Source organism: Vicugna pacos, chromosome 19, assembly GCF_048564905.1.
Source record: "Vicugna pacos chromosome 19, VicPac4, whole genome shotgun sequence".
NCBI lineage: Eukaryota > Metazoa > Chordata > Mammalia > Artiodactyla > Camelidae > Vicugna > Vicugna pacos.
In genome coordinates, this window is record NC_133005.1 from 44,112,408 (window position 1) to 44,126,415 (window position 14,008).

General features: G+C 44.7%; 2 long non-coding RNA genes across 9 annotated transcripts in view; one reads left to right on the forward strand and one right to left on the reverse strand.

The window, feature by feature from the left end:
• The window catches only part of LOC140687482 (uncharacterized), a 55,820-nt gene extending 47,431 nt beyond the window's left edge, over positions 1-8,389 (reverse strand). The window contains exon 1 of the long non-coding RNA XR_012061871.1: positions 8,300-8,389. This is a non-coding gene — a long non-coding RNA (uncharacterized lncRNA). The remainder of the gene's footprint in view (positions 1-8,299) is intronic.
• Positions 8,390-8,707: 318 nt separating this feature from the next.
• Positions 8,708-14,008, forward strand: part of LOC140687484 (uncharacterized) — a 388,836-nt gene continuing 383,535 nt past the window's right edge. For 7 of the 8 annotated variants that reach the window (XR_012061878.1, XR_012061879.1, XR_012061874.1 and 4 more), the window contains exons 1-2: positions 8,708-8,805; positions 11,622-11,698. This is a non-coding gene — a long non-coding RNA (uncharacterized lncRNA). Of the gene's footprint in view, positions 8,806-11,621; positions 11,751-14,008 lie in introns of all 8 variants that reach the window. The other variant, XR_012061880.1, reaches the window with a different exon arrangement.

The window sequence follows — 14,008 nt, forward strand, 5'->3', positions numbered from 1 at the left end:
GAGAATACAGGTCTAACTCTTGATCTCTTTTACCTCTAAAGATGCAAAGGCAGTCCGTAATTGTCAGATGTATGTTTACTGGCAAATCATTATTTTCTCTTAACAGCTAATGAAAAAGAAACCTTTTGTTCTTTGAGTGTTTAGGAATGATAAGGTAACTCCCTTCTAGTTATCTTCTCTGAGGGGCAGTATTTAACAGTTGCTTATTTATTTTTCACTTTAGCACAAAGGTCACATGATGAAGTAACTTTATGGGAGAATGTGAAAAACGCTGTCCTAGAAGTTCAACAATGGTCAAACCATGGTGTAACACAGCCACAGACATGCTCGGCTTCCCAGGGGAAGCTGCATCTCAGTGGCATCTAGGGGATGCTCAGTCAAGGGTCTGCACAGGTGGATAGTTTAAAGGCTCACAAAACTTTAGCCCACATATATTAAGTACTGACTACGTGACTTGCTGTGCATGGGGGAAACAAACAGAAATATGTAAATATATGCTGATGTGCTATTGTGATTTATAATAATATATAATACAATATATAGTAAGAATTTTACATTTCTGTGCCATTTCTGGCAGAGTTCCTAAAACGTCTGGAACCTCCTAAGTGATGACAGCAATAAAGGTGTATTTTGTTATGTTAGTGAGTTGACTAGCAGAAACCTAACGTTGTGGGCTGGCTGGTAAACAAGTGGAGATGGGGGGACGGTGGTGCTCAGAGAGGAGGCGGAAGCTCTGAGCCCTTTTCCCACGCCTTGCCTATGTATTTCTTCATCTGGCTGCTGATTTGTATTCTTTAATATCCTTTGTAATAAACCTAATCTCACAAGTAGATTGTTTCTGAGTTCTGTGAGCCACTCTAGCAGATTACTTGAACTCAGGATGGGGGGTCACTGGAGCCTCCAACCTGCAGAAGCACAGGTTTGGGACTGGTGTCTAAGAGTGGTAGTGCAGTCCTGTAATACTGAGCCCTTCCCGTTCTGATTCTATTTCCAGGTAGTGTCAGAACTGAGCTGAATTGCAGGACACCCAGCTGGTGTCCCACAGGACTGCTTAGCGGCCTAAGGGGAACAATCCCCCTACACACCTGCACTGAAAATTGGTCTCAGAACACCCAAATAATTGGGGATACAGATACAAATATATAGCTCCTGGTGCCAAATATATCATGACCTGCTTATAACAGGGGACTCACCAGAATAATTCAATAAAATGAGGGAGAGGGCTGAAGTTATGAAAAGTTAGGAGCTATACATGTTTAAAGAAATGAGTTTTATTCCTAGATCTACTGATAGAGTGAATAGAATAAAAATAACATTTTATTTTAAGATTTTTGTTCCAAGGCTCCTTAGTCCTAGGAAGTATAGGCATGAATCTCTGAAATGGGTGAATTTATCCTGGACATCGTATACTATCAGGATAGTCTTTAATTGATTGCTATTTCTCTCTGCTTGACTAAAGACTGGAGTTTTTGGATGTTTCTGCATATCTAATAAGATTTCCACTAAGTACTTGGCTTGCTTATGTACAGAAATACATATTCAATTGGGCTGAGAAAGACCAAACCATGGTTGTTCAAAACCCTGGGGACGTGGGTTATGCTTGTTAGCACTTAGCTGTCCAAGGTTCCTATACACCAAGCTCACCATCAACCTTCAACATAGAAGTCAGAACAAAAATATTTACATCGGCATAAGGACCGTTGCCTTAACATCTATGGCTGGTGCAGGGGAATCACTCATCAAAAGGATTACAAGATCAGGGCCAATTTAAAATTCTTTATAAGTGCCAGATTCTAATGAGCATTCCAACCGCTGTGGGTGATAGTGAATCAATGTAAACAAGGTCTTCCTTCTTTTATTTACTCCCTTAAATCCCCCTGCTGCTATCACCTCAGGTTCACAGATTTCTGCATGTGTGGAGTGGAGCTGGGGATCTGATGCCCAGATATTGCAGCCCATCTTGATGACAGCAAGTTCCCACATGTGTTCACCAGAACTAAGGCGAGCTGCGTTCCAGGAAGAGCTTTCAAGCAAGTGGTTTCTGGACCGATCGTCAGCTGCATCAGCACAAACAAGACCTCCCTGTGATGAAGAAAGTCTGGGGTCTCAGCCAGTTCTTGAGGCTCCCAGTATATTGAAAAATTAAAGAATCTTGAATCAAGGTTACAAAAATATTTTAAATATTTGCATTGAACAACTTCATGCTTTTTCTGCAGCAAAGTGCAGTGACTACACATATGATCTTCCTTGATCATGCAGCCAGCAATTACTGGTTGGACATGTGTGCACGTGAGGCCGATACCATGAAAGGCAGAGGGGACAGAGAGGGGGAGGCTGGGTTCTTGACTTCATCACTGGGCCACTGAATAAGAACTCGCCTGAAATCTTCTGGAGGATGACATACTGCCAGACCCTTCACACCTGAGAATAAATTCCTTTATTTTCTAAGTCAGGGCAAGCTGGGTGTTGGTTCCTTGCAGCTGAGCTATCCTAACTGATACAGACCTGGTTCTGCTCACTGCCACCATCCTTTAACCACTCTCAGCTCATACACAATGCTAAGACTGTCTTTATTTAGCTGAACAGTTAATACAGGAGAAGTTCTGCTGTATGGGAGGTGGTGATTTTGGTCTTCATAACAGTGAGCACATCTGACAAGTCCTCTTACTAACTTGAATAGATGGATGGATTGTTGATACGACAAAATTCTAGAGACCAGCTGTCAATCCTTTCATCCTTAAAGATGCTGCTTTCTCTTCTCTTTACATTGGCTTGACAATTCACACAGTTTGAAATGGTTCCCCACACATCATCTCATCTGATCCTAAACCCATGCTTGGGGCTTACAGGATAGACGTTTCCTACTTTTACAGAGGAGGGAGCTGAGACAGGAGCCTGCACGAGGCCAGTGAGAAAATGGGATCCTGGACTCCCCAGGAAGCCTGTTTGTTCTCCGTGTCTCTACATAGGATGACCAATCCTGTTGGTGTCCATGCTGGTTGGTATGTATTAGGTTGTGAGTGACAGAACACCATGACTCAGGCCACTCCCAATGACATTTATGATGCTGTGCAACAAGAAACCCAGAGGCACAGTGGGATCCAGGTGCGGATGTGAGGTTCTGGTGCCTTTATCTGCATGTCTTGGGGGCTCCTTTCCCCTCTGAGTGTCAGCTTCAACCTCAAGTGGACCGCAAGGCGACTGCAGCTATTCAAGTAACAACGATGCCCAGGAGAGGGACTTTCTCCTTCCTCAAACCTTTCCTGTAAGTACTGCCAGCAGGCATTTCCATTTTGTCCAGCACTGGGTCCATGTGCATCTCTCAAGCAGCTGCTGGAAGGGGAAGGGGTGTCCGTCATCTGCTTAGAACAGCCAGTTGACTGGAATTGGATGTTGGACAGTGAGCTGCAGACTACTGCATCCATTTAAAATGCATCTATTTCAAGTAGGTACGTTTAAGAGAATTGGTCTGGTGTCTGGTGGGTTGTTGCTGTCACAGTCCTTCATTTGTTCATGCCTTCCTGTACCCATGGACAGGTGTAGTCCCCTCCACACTGACTCAGAGCTCGGCCACAGCATTTGTTTTGGCCAGTGAGAAAACAGTGAATGTAACAGAGGGAGCTTGCCTTCTGGTTGCTCTTGACCTGTTAGGGACTGAACTGTGTACTCCCAAATTTCATCGGTTGAAGCCCTAACCCCCAGTGTGACCGTATTTGGAGATGAGGTCTTTAAGGAGGCAATTAAAGTTAACTGAGATCATATGGGTGGGGCCCTGATCCAGCAGGACTGGTGTCCTTATAAGAGGAAGTGACACCAGGAATGCTCACACAAAGAAAAGGCCACGTGAGGATATGGCAAGAAGACGGCCACCTATAAGCCAGAGAGTGTTGCCCTGCCAGAAACCAACCCCACCAGCACTTTGATCTTGGACTTCCAGCCTCCAGAACCATGAAAAAGTTAATTTCTGTTGTTTAGGCAACCTGTTTGTTGTTTTCTGTTGTGGTGACCTGAGCAGACAAATACAGGAACCCTACCCCCACTACCACAGGAACAAGCCTGGGCTAGTCTGCTGGGTGAGAGACACAAAGCCCAGTTACCTTCATTGTATCAACCTTTGGCAGCTAACCTGTAGCTGTGTGAGTTAGGCCACAGACCATCAGCTGACCACTGATGCATGAATGAGCCTATGTGAGATCAGTACAAAAGCAACCTAGTTGAGTCTAACCCAAATCACTGACCGAAGGAATTGAGACACATAAATAAATGGTTGCTTTAAGCCACTAAGTTTTGGGGAGGTTTGTTACACAGCAATAGATAACTGATACATGAGGGATATGTGAGGTTTCCAGTCACATACTTTAATGTTCCATATGTGAACAAAAAATACTGCAAGTCATATCAGTAAACAAAGAATGCTATGGCTATCATAAAATCGAATGTGTCCTGGTATGAGTCATAATTCTAATTATTATCTTAAAATGTATGTCAGAAATATCCAAGTTGCCTGTCAATTACATTGTAATCAAATCTTTAACCATTCCATTTTAAGTCTTGTCATTTATATAAACAATCAGTATTTTACTTTGATTCTTTCATAAAATGAAGATCTTCAGGAAGATTCATGAAAAGGGACTTTTAAACAAATACAAGTTTCTGATCATCTTTAGATCATACCACTAAACTGGGTAAATTATGAAACTAATAGAAATCTGATGATTTCATCCAGATGAACAAAAATTAATTACATGAGACTAACTGATGAATGATTGTTAACCTTATGACTTTTGAGAAACATACTGGCCTTTAATCTGTATTTTCCAAAAAATCTTTCCTATTATGCTATGACCTACAACAAGTTGATAAAATATGTCTTGAGTAGCATTCCTAGTGCTGTGGGACAAAACTGGTTATAAAATGTCTCGCAAAATATTGGTCGAATTTAGGACCAAGGGGGAGCACTGTGAATGAAAAATACTGCAAGCCATATTAGTAAACAAAGGATGCTGTGGCCATCAAGTCATCAGCCACTACTGCCAACTCAGGATGCAGATAAGTAGGCAGTCCAGCCTCTGCAGCCAAGCCCAAGCAGTGCCCCCTGAGGGAACTCAATGTGAAAGGACAGGATATTGGCCCTAGATAGCTAGTTGCTTGACAAAGGAATGGTTTCAATGAGCCCAGACATTTGCTCTCTCCCATACATAGAAAAGCACTAATTCTTTAACTTGAGATATCTGGTTTTCTTTAGTTAACAGTAATCTTTTAACGTTCCAACTACCTGGTCTTTGTTGTAAAAGTCCTATATATCCTGGTTCCTCCTCTGCCTCTTTGGAGCAGTACCTCAGAGCCATCTGAGAGGCTGTCATCCCAGGCTCAACGGGTTCAAGTCCTCAGAAATGTCCACCAAATAAAACATAACTCTCAACTAATTGGTTGTCCATTTTATTCCAGTTGACACCTGGAAAGACTTGATTACACATGCTTCTGGTGGTCTGATTTGGAATGGAATTTGTCTACCACATGTCAGAGCCATTTTTACAGGAATCAGGCAAAGTGTCTGAGCTAGGCAGACTGAATATGAAAACAGTCATGAGCCCTTTTAGCTTGATTTTTATTTTCCATCTTTGAGTAAAGACAAAGATACAGAAATACTAGAAATACTCTCATAAGAGAATAACAGTGTAGATTAGATGCTTGATGACAACTGCATACAGAGTCTCAGTGATGGGGACACTATATGGAGTGGTGGGGCCTCTGAGGAACTGGACATGCCTTGAAGAGCATGGTCACTGTCTGGCCCTGGCCCTTGTTGTCATCTCAGCTCAGAGCTCAGTGTTTTGTTTATAAGCTTCCATTTTTCAAGAGAAACCAGAAATCTAGATTTTTATATAAAATCTCATTTTAAAACATTAATTCCATTCAAAATAAAACACCCTACAAGCTAAATAAAACTCACTGTAGCCTGACCACCCTTTTAGGGATGTTTGTTGTACACATACTGGCTAATACAAAAATTAGAAATCAGTGAAACACTGGTTTGATAGAATTTTTACTTTCCTTTTTGTTTGGGACGTACATATTTGCAGTAGACAGATGCAGATGGAAGGCTTTGCAAAAAAGTGATTCCAAAATATAACAGAGAAAATGAAACAATGAAAAGATTACAGTCTGTGATTGCAGGTCTTTCCAAGCTCCAAGCTCAGAAAAAACAAATAAAACACAAAAACCTAATATGGTAAACCTAACACAACAAGTTTTTCAAATTCAGAAAACAAATGAATGAGGATTTGATCTTTTGCATTTCAAAATGATTCTCAGCCAGATGGTGAATTTCTTGAAATAAGGGGCCTGATTTTATTTATCTTTGTATCCCTGGCAGCTGGAAGCACATAATCAAGGTTAAGTTAATAAATGAATGAATGAACAAGTGAACATTCCTTACAGGTGATTAACACAGGGAATGTGTGTTGGGAAGCGGCACAGTGTCTGCAGTGAGGAGCCAGTCGATCTGGCCCTTCTCCTACCTGCTCTTTCATTTTGGAAAAGTAGTTTCCTACTTCTCTGCACCTCCCTTCTTCATGTGTAAAATGAAGACAATAAAAAATGCTTACCCAATAGTGTTGTTGTAAAGATGAAGTGAAACCTCCTTGCAGACTGCACAGCACAGCCTGAAATGTGACATGGGTCTCCTAGATATTGTTACTGGGGTTGATGGTTGGTTAGTTTTAAACAGTGGATTACCAGGCGAGTTGATAGTAAGAAAGGTAGCATATTTAACTCCTCTCAAAGACATACTTTTGAATAAAGTGCTGTGAATTTGGACTAGATTAACTAGAAGAGTTCTTTATACGGATTCTGTGAGAATCAGCTCAGGTCACATCTTGGGCAGAGACCTAAGGAACCTGGAAAAAAGAAAAAAACAACAAAACACAACGCTGCTGTTTCCAAAGCATTTTCAGCAGCAATGAGGCCCAGATGCTTCTCTGGGGAATGATTCTTTGCTATAGAATTGGCCATTTTCAGCAGCACACACTGATGTTGTAATGAGGAGGATAAAACACACGAGTCCACAGCCAGCTGTTTATGGAGTACTCAGTAAAGCCTAGTTGTTCTTGAACCAGCAGAGAGAAATTGCCTTCTCTACGCCAGCAGAAGCTTGTGGCTTTTCATTTTCTGTCTCTTTTTGGGTATTGCTGCTTTCCTTTTCACTTTACCCTAATAAGGAATGCTCTCTCTAGAGCAAAATAGATGCCAATCTTCAGAATTTCTGAAGGAAGAGCTACTGTAGTTGGAAAATACTGAATAATTCGCAGAGTATTATTTTGCCATTATTAGAGTACTTCCACTATTATGTTCCTGATGTTGGCTGGGACTTCCTAGTCCTCTGAGATATGGACAAGGTCAGTGCCAACCCCCTTCACATACTATGCAGAAGAAAAAAATCCTCTTATCCTCCCCTGGGTGCAGAGTGGTAAGTAGGTGGGTCAGTAGGGGTGGCTCCTCCTCCTGGAGCCTTTGCATCCTGAGGGGTGGCTTTCTTGAATGTGGGTTGTCTTGCTCCATGTTGATTCAGATGGAAACAATTAACTTGTTTACCAGTTCCATAAATTGATCCTATTCACACCAAATGCATGTAAGTATAGCAAACTTTTTTTTTTCAAACAAAGATGAGAGAGGTGAGAATGTGTGAAAAAAAAAAACTGCTTTGGAATAAGGTGAAAAATAAGAAACAACTTCGAATGGAAGCAACAATAACAGTGCTCTTATGATACCCTTTAAACCCCCACCCAACCCCTTCACCAGGGACCCTGTGATTCACTCCGTATTTATTGCTCCTTCCTCAGATTTGTCCTGGAACTCTCAGAGTATTTGCATTTTCTGCAAAGTCCACCCTGGGACCTCATACCGAATCCATCCAGCTCCAGCAGACAGAACAGGCACCCCCTTTCCCAGGCACATACCCCTTGAGTGATTTTTACATTTCTGCTACACCTTCAATGACCACATTTCCGGATGTATTATCGAAGTGAGCATGCGTCCTCTCTCGTTCTGTGTCGGTAGCAAGAGCGCCACTTGCACTGTCATCACGTCCGCAAACGCACTTTACTCCTCGTTTACCGGGAGTGAGGCTCCGCGATGGAGAGACCCCCGCAGCGGTCCGCGTAGTTTAAATTTTCCCAGCAGCCCCATCCAAACGTACAAACCAAGGGGTGAAATTCATTTTAACAGTATGTTCTACTAACCCGGTATGCCCAGGCCTCTATCCCCTCAGCAGTATAAACAGCGGGATGAGGTACTCTACCTTTGGTTTTGCCCTCGCAGTCCGGAAGAGCGCGTGTCTCGCCGCAGCGCACCTCAGCCCGCACGAGCGCATCCCCGACGGCCCAGGCGGCTCCGGGGGGGTGGGGGGGGCGGGAGGCCTGGGCGGGGGCCGGGTTTGAGGGAGGAACCTGGGGGCCCAGGGCAGGGGCCTTAAGTTCAACTGAAGCCCAGAGTCTCCAGGGCTACTTGGTTCCGCCCTCAGACCTGCTGTCGCCTCACGGCGGCTAGGCGGCCATAGCTCCCCAGGCCCTTCTCTCCTTGCGCAAAGACAGCAGCACCGCACCTAAAGGCGAGGGCCACTCTGATAGGCTGAGCTGGATCACGTGTCCAGGAACGCGTGCGCTGACTGGCCCAGCCCTCGCTCCATCTCCGGTGTGGGGCGGGGCTTCTTGGCTGGAAATCCCGGGAGTTCCCGTGAGAAGTTGGAGTGGACGCCTACCCGGAGGACGAGGTCTGACGGAAGGCAGGAGCGGCCTCTCAGGGCGGGTAGGTGGCGGGTTTCACCGGCAGGGGAGCTTGTATACGCTTGTCTTGGGGGCGAGGGGAGTAGACTTCTGAGCTTTGCACGCCAGAATCTTACAGTTCATGGAGGGGCCCTCAGGGGTTCAGTCAGTCCGCCGTCCAGACGTTTCAGCCCCGTGGTGCTGCTCCTTGAACATGGCGCCCACTGCGGGCAGGACGGGCGGGGCCCAGGCCAAGGACGTGGGGCCAGGCGCCTCCGCGCGTCCCAGGCCCGCTCGGGGTCAGCGGGGTCGTGCCCCCCCTCCCCCCGTGGCCTCCTCCAGAAGCGCTGCTCCCGGACAGGGCCGGGGTGGGCCAGCTGGACCACAGAGGACAGGCGGTGGGTGTGTGGCCGGCAACGAGCGCCCGTCGCCCGGGCCGCGGGAGGCGTTGGCGTCTGATGTCAGCCTCAGCGGCAGACTTCCTTTTGAACTTTGGTTTGGTTGCCGGGTATTAAGACTGTTTTGATTCACACAGGTGTGAATTGTAAATGTTTTCAGTTCCTTTCTGTGTCTTTAATTAAGCTAATCTATGAGATTAGAAGAGGAGCAGTCCGATTATCCGTAGGGGAACATGCTTTGAGGGGTCCAGGGCAAAATCAAATGCGGACCCCTTGCTCAGAACTTATTAGAGATGATCAAGAGGGTGATAGCAGAGCAGTAAACCAAGTTGGGTGGGTCCAGGGTGGCTGTGCAGGTGTTACTGCACGAAGCCAGACTTGTCAACAGTAAATGGTAACAGCTCACACGGCTTTCTAAGAAGCACCCTAAAGTTGCAAGTGATAAAATACCTGGACTGTGCTTTGACCTCAATATGGCTTGTCCCTCACGGTGGCCCAGTGTAGTGGTTTAGATCAGACTCTGCTGATTGGTTTGCTTTTCACCTCTGGCTAACTAGCTGTGTGGTCTTGGGCCTGTTGCTTCACCCCTCCTCACCTTAGTTTTCAGGGGTGATAACACTCTACCCCGTGGGATTGGTTTGAGGATTTAGATGAGGTAATGAAAATAATGTGCTCAGAATGGGGCTGGCACAGGGTGACCAGTCCACAGATTCTAGCTAGTACGGCGGTTTCGAGCACTGTTGTTGCACTTACAGCGTAGATGTACAGTGTATCAGGCAGGTAGATGTACTTCAGTGCAGTACTGGTACCTGCCCTGCACAGGTGCTTCCCTGTCTTTCCTGAATGTGGTTGAGAGAGGCTGTCCAGTGTGCTCACTTGTATGATTGTATCTAAGTAGGCTGCGGAAATCATTGAACCTTCAAAAGGCGCAGGGCAGAGCTACAGCCTTCTGAGCCAGTGAATCATGTTTAAGGAGATTAAATTTTGCACAGAAATCATGGAAAATGTTATCCCAAGGTCTGCAAACAGTCTAACTTGTGTTATAATTTGGTATATATGACCTGTAAGAAGGCATGTTGCTCTTTGTTGTACAGGTTTTTTTTGGGGGGGGGGGGCGAGATGGGGAGAATAGTTAAAATAAATTTTAAGAAAAAGAAATTTGAATTAAACTTTGGCAGATCCCTCAGACTCTGGCTCCTGTCCCTGTAGGTCCTTATGATCTTAGGATACTTGGCCTCTGGCAAAGGACCTCATAAGTGACTTCACTGACAGTGGGTACTGGATTTTTGTTATTAAGTACTAAAAAAAAAAAAAACTGAAAACAAACAGAAAAACTTGATTGAAAACTTAGAATAATGAAATGAAAATTACAAAGATAATTTTATCTTATATTTACTATTTAGGTAATAATCACCAGTATAAGCTAATTTTTAAATGGAGAAAGAAAAAGTCAAGTGATGATTTTTCCCAATTTTTTTATTGTGAAATATACATAACACAAAATTTACGATTTTAGCTATTTTTCAGTGGACTGTTTAGTGGTCCCCATTAAACCCCTAACCCCCAAGCCTTCTGTCTCTATGAATGGGACTGCTCTAGGTACTTCATTAAGTGGAATTGTATAGTATTTGTCTTTTTATGACTGGCAGGTGTTGCATTTTTGGTATATTTTTCAAGCAAGGTTGGTGACAGCACGATTGAATATCCTTCACTTTATACTTGCTTCTATAGAACATCAGGAAGAGGACCTTCTTGAAGAATCATCCAAGGACTTCATCAATTGTGCAAGAATACACTTAAAATTTTTTTACTGAAGTTTAACTTATAGTAAAGTGCATATGTTTTAAGTGTTGGTTCAATAAACTTTTATATCTGGATATATCCAGATCCAGATGTGGAACATTTTCATTGTCCCAGAGTTGTCCCCTGTGCTCCTTCGTGCTCAGTGACTCCTCCCCACCCGGGGGGACTTCCCTGACCAGCAATAAGTTCTCCCTGCTCCTGAATTTCACATAACTGGGGTCACTGCTATGTGTTCTTTTGCATCTGGCTTTTCACACAGCACGGCACTTGTGGTGTTCGTACAGATTGCTGTTCTTTGCAGTTCGCTCTTAGTTATCGATGTGTACAGTTTGACGCTATGAAGATTCCACAATTTGTTTACCCATTCTCTTCCTGACAGACATTTGGGTTGTTTTAATTGCCCATTATAAATAAAGTTGCTATGACCTCTCTGCCAAGAATGCTTCCTCATTCAAACAATTTCTCTTTTAACGTGTCATTGTTGTCATCATTCTTACAAATTTTCTTTTCAGCTCTTGACTCTGCCATGTCCTCTTTTGTGAATGCTGCCAGAAGAGATTCTGTGTTTTCCAAAATCATATTATTTACTTCATAAAATCCTGCATCATTTGCAAGATTTTCACATTTCCTTTGAAACCAGTTTGTCCTGTCCTTTTAGATGATGCCTGTGTCTGCCTTGTGGAGGTAACATGCTGATGAAGATATTGGTGCACTGCGCGTGGGCCGGAGCTGGAGGTGAGTGGGCTGGGCCGTGCGAAAGGGCTAATATCCTAACAGTCACTTAGAGGTGAGTATTTTTTTTTATGACAGCTCTCTCTTCCCTCTGCAGCCTTGAAAGTGGGGCCTACGTTAACGCGTGCTCGGCTAACAAGATCCCCTTGTGTTGGGTTTGAAGCTAACTGCTGTGATAGTCCCTGAACTTGCCGCTTGGGAGGGCCGTCTTCTGGTCCTTTAGACCCTTGCCGCAGTCTTTGGTTAGGTGTGCAGATGCGAAGGGGACATTTGTCACTGAAATTACAGATGGCTGAATGGCAATTTGAATTGCATGAGCATTAAGTTAGTCTTCCTTAAGAGAGATATGCAAAACCCATGATTAAAATGATTTTATTCAAGCATTGGGAAGTATAGATAAATCCCCCTGACGTCAGCACAGTTGGGGGCACTCTGAAAGCCTAATTTTAATGAATATACATGTTGACTTTTCAGTTTTTCAACTACAGGGGAAGTAGGGCAGAGGACTTACTTAGATCATCCTAATTAATAGCCGTGTGTGTAAGGGCTATTGCAGGGCTCTGCTGCTTCTGCAGAGAGGACGAACCAACAGGATATATATATGTGTCTATATATATGTGCATATACATTCACATACCTATGATATACACACATACATATACACCTTTATATGTGTGGGTGTGTAAAGATTTCCTGTAAGAATTGGCTCATGCAGTTATGGAGGTCAGAAGTCCCATGACCTGCCATCTGCAGGCTGGAGAACCAGAAACCCTGTGGTGTAATTCAGTCCAAGGCTGCAGGTCTTGAGAACCAGGAGCACCATTGTCCCAGGGTGGAGAAGATGGATGTCTTAGCCCAGCAGACAGTACCTTCCCCCTCTGCCTTTCTGTTCAATTCAAGCCCTCGGTAATGGGCTGATGCCCACCTGCCTTGGTGAGTGCCATCTTCTCTACTCAAGTCTACTGATTCACATGCTGATCGCTTCCAGACACACATACACACAATTTTATCTCATTGAGAGGGACCTGGAAATTGGTTGCAGTTTCCACTTCCTGGTCAGTGTATCTTCTCATGGGCACTGGCACTGCTACTGTTCTGGGTGGAGCCACACTTAGATGCATGTCAGATGCATGGAGCAGTGTCTGTAACGAAATGGGACAGTGCTCTGTGCTTCGTTCATGGTGTTTGGGCAGCATCTGATCACTTGGAGGGACTCACTCCCCTCACTTACAGGGGTGTCTGTTGGAGTGCAAGGAGGAGCCGGGCCGCCGTAGCCCCAATGGGCCTGGAGGAGCCTTCGTGTGGTAGTTGAGGGGTTTCCAACAGGAATGAAGCCTCTGGGGAGTGGTCAGAGGGGACCCCTCAGAGCTCTCTGCTGACCAACAGGAGAGGGTGCTTAATACTGACTGAATGTTAGGTAAACCTTATGAATTTGAAAATTTGTAGGTCAGAAAAATTCAATTCTAAGGTTGAACTAATACTTTGTGGAGCATGGGACATGTCCACACTCATTCTCAGCTCCCTCACTCTGTCTCCCTCTCAGCTAATGGGTGGTGGCCTCCCTCCCTGCGTGTCCTCTTACTCTCTCGCTGGTGTTGCTGCTGCACTGGGTGTAGACGGTGTTTGTATCTGCAAACATGGGGATCTGAAAAATATGATACTTCTTTATTTTCTTCTAACTGAATTGAATGTGAGTCCGAGGCAAAATCCTGGCAGGCTGGAGGGAAATTCAATCACAGACATTTGGAAGACCATTTACTCTCCTTTTGGGGCACAAAAACCCTGGAGGTTGACGTGGAGTCAGGGAGCCTGTCTCCTCGACAGTGCGGTGCTCCTGCTGACATCCTGGAGCGTGACTGCGTATCGTCTCTGGGAAAGGCACAGGCTTCCAGCAACTCCTGTTTTCTGTTCTCTTGCAAGTTATTACCTCAAAGGATTATCATTTCAAAAGTGTTTTTGAATAAACATTTCTCTCTATGCTCCACGGGCCTCCCAGGTGAATGGATGAGTGATGGATCCCAGGTAAGATCCTTGAGAGCGGAGGCCGTACCTGCCTCGTTCCCAGCTGCATCCCCAGAGCCCAGAGCCGTACCGGGTGTGTTGTTGGTGGTCAGTGACTGTCCGCTGGATGGATGATGGAGCGGAAAAGTGCCTCGGGGCTGAGTGGAAGAAGAAGTAAACCTAGTGCACGCAGTGCATTTGTATGATTTATCACGGAATATTTAAGGATGTGATCTCTTTTTAAAAGTGGATTTTATTGCTACATAACATACGTACGTAGGTGTCTATCAATGGTACTTGGAGGGTTCATCA